We start from the raw sequence: 3,279 nt of genomic DNA, 5'->3' as shown, positions 1-3,279 counted from the left end.
GTCTTTGGGATACTCTGTTCACAGTATCAATTAATAGGGCGCCACTCAATTTTGCGTTATCAAGTATCATTAAAATTGAAAGAAAACAAAAAGAAAACAAATGAAACGTTTAACCTTAATTATAAAGATTAATAGGAATAACAAGATAATTATAACCAAGGGCATGTAAGCGAATAATAAATTCTAAACATGATTCCAAGTTGTTCACAATTTTTAACGGGGGTGAAAGAGGAATAATTACCAAGAGATTCACTGTCTAGGCTTCCCGTCTCACTGCCATAGACTTCACACATAATCTAAATTAATTACTGAGTTAAATATACAAACAGGGGGAGGAAAGGACTTACTTAATTCGCTGCCGGAACATCTCCACTCCGTCCTCTAGAACTACTTATCTCACACTCACCTAGAACGCGCGAAAAGCATCCCTTCCTTTTGTACAAAAGCACCTTTGATTAGTCCATACAACCAGCGTCTATGCAGTTTGAACCTGATTGGCCAAGACATACTAAACTTCTCGAACAAACACGACAGAAACGTCTTACACATTACCTTCAAATAATACATAATTTTGTATTGTATCCACATAAAAACATAATACTCATTTGGTTTGACATGATTACAGAATAATACGCAAAATAATAATGCATCTTACCAAGTTAAACCTAATTCAATAGAATATTAAGACGTCAACCCAAAACGTTTGTGATCTCCCTATGTGTGACGCCGAAAACGTAACGCTCCATTCTCGTTTGTAGAATAACTGATGTCTTTTCACTCAAAATTATTATTTTCTCACATTACATATATAGGATACTCATATATGTAACTATATATATATATATATATATATATATATGTATATATACATATATATATATATATGTATGTATATATGTATGTATATATATATGTGTGCATGTGAGTGTGTGTGTGTGTGTGTGTGTATATATATATATATATATATATATATATATATGTGTGTGTGTGTGTGTGTGTGTGTGTGTGTGTGTGTGTGTGTGTGTGTGTGTGTGTGTGTGTGTGTGTGTGTGTGTGTGTGTGTGTGTAACACTGAATAGGTCCCAGTGAACTGATATATATTTTATCAACCAAAATACACTTTAATTGTAAACTATTAACATCGAGGGAGACTCGTGGAGGCCAACATGCAGAAACCGAAACGTGGTACGGCCAAGTACTCAAACCTGAGCTAGCACGTGACAAGTGTCAGTGACTTAGCTGATTGCGCCATATCTCTTGATGGCGCAATCGGGTATCCACGTTTCCCGAGGATAGGAAAGATCACTAATCTGCGACCCCAAATCCTGTTTTACACAAGATGCGAGCCCACTCGTGGAGGGGGTTAAGGACTGGAACAAATCCCTTTCACGCTTCGCCATTGTCAATACGAGAGAAATTCGCTAGTGACAGCAACATTGATCTGATAATCTTTATGACAGTCACATGTAGGATTCGAACCTACTGCTTCAGCCATCGGTAAGATAGCCTTACATTGCGTTAATCCCTTTGGCCACCGAGGCTACAAATGTCTTGTAACCCGGAATCTTTCTGTTTCCCGAAGATAGGAAAGGTCACTAATCTGCGACCCCAATTCCAGTTTTACAAAAGATACGAGCCCACTCGTGGAAGGGGCTATGGACCGGAACAAATCCCTTTCACTCTTAGCCATTGTAACTACGAGAGAAATTCGCTAGAGACAGCAACATTAATCTGGTCATTTTTATGACAGTCGCATGTAGGATTCGAACCTACTGCTTCAGCAATCGTAAGATAAATTTACAGTGCCTTCATCCCTTCAGCCACATAGGCTACGAGAGTCTAGCAACCCGGAATGTTTCTGTTTCCCGAGGATAGGAAAGATCACATATCTGATTCGAGCCCACTCGTGGAAGTGGGAAAGGACCGGAACAAATCCCTTTCACGCTTCGCCATTGTACCTACGGTGGCTGAAAGAGTTAAGGCACTGTAAGGTTATCTTAGCGATGTCTTAAGCAGTAGGTTCGAATCTTACATACGACTTTCATAAAATTATCAGATCAATGTCGCTGGCACTAGCGAATTTGTCTCTCTCTCTCTCTCTCTCTCTCTCACCCACCCACCCACACCCACACACAGACACACACACACACACAGACACACACACACACACACACGCACGCACACACACACACACACACACACACACACACACACACACACACACACACAATAATAGACAGTTGGAACAAGTTAGATGAGAAAGTGGTGTTTGCAAAAACAATACATGAATTTGAAAATAGTTTAGATAAAATGAGATATGAAGACGGGACACAACGAGCATAGCTCCCCTTCCCGTAAAATACAACTAGGTAAATACAACTAGGTAAATACACACACACACACACACACACACACACACACACACACACACACACACACACACACACACAATAATAGACAGTTGGAACAAGTTAGATGAGAAAGTGGTGTTTGCAAAAACAATACATGAATTTAAAAATAGTTTAGATAAAATGAGATATGAAGACGGGACACAACGAGCATAGTGTGTATATATATATATACATACATACTTATATATATATATATATATATATATATATATATATATATATATATATATATATACATACATACATACATCTTACAATCACCGTTGAGATCCAGGTTTGTAGCCTTTACATATACCTCAATGGTGAAAGAGTGTGTACCGATATGAACTATAACGTCCAAAAAGGGGAGTTTATTGTTCACTCTAATTCCATAGGCATAGTCGAGATAAGAACCACATCCAATGAATTTAGGGCTAATAAAGTTTTAATCTATGTATCTAGCATACATGGATGGTTGAAGTTCGGGATTTTGCATATAGAAATTAGCAAAGAGGATGCTCAAGGGGGATTTCATGACAACACTATCTATTTGGACATACATGTTGCCATCGGGTCCATAAAAGGCGTTTCTTTAACACACGCACGAAGTAGGCAGCTTACCGTGTCTTCAGGTTTCAGTTGGAGGGTCTCTTCTGAATCTCTGCCGTGGCAAATTCTCCGATGAATTATGTCAATGATCTCATCCACAGGGTCATGAGTGAAAGGACTGACCATATCCATGGTATCGGTTATACACGAAGGTCATGTTGATTTTAGATTGCGGCCGCAAGGGTGAACGGAATGATGAGATCGTTCAGACGTTTTGCAAGTTTGTAGGTGACAGATGATATCTGGCTGATATTAGGGCTATGAGGAAACCCTTGTTCGT

At 38.9% G+C, this 3,279-nt stretch overlaps 1 protein-coding gene across 1 annotated transcript in view; it reads right to left on the bottom strand.

Annotated features, from left to right (window-relative positions):
- Positions 1 to 3,241: 3,241 nt before the first annotated feature.
- The window catches only part of LOC143024417 (uncharacterized), a 2,052-nt gene continuing 2,014 nt past the window's right edge, over positions 3,242 to 3,279 (bottom strand). Inside the window, exon 4 of the mRNA XM_076183218.1 lies at positions 3,242 to 3,279. This exon is cut by the window's right edge and continues 944 nt beyond it. The gene's annotated coding sequence lies outside the window, so the exon portion shown is untranslated.

Source organism: Oratosquilla oratoria, chromosome 4, assembly GCF_046742065.1.
Source record: "Oratosquilla oratoria isolate Oo_2021 chromosome 4, ASM4674206v1, whole genome shotgun sequence".
NCBI lineage: Eukaryota > Metazoa > Arthropoda > Malacostraca > Stomatopoda > Squillidae > Oratosquilla > Oratosquilla oratoria.
Note: the sequence above shows the minus strand (reverse complement) of the source record. Positions and strands in the feature narration are given on the sequence as shown.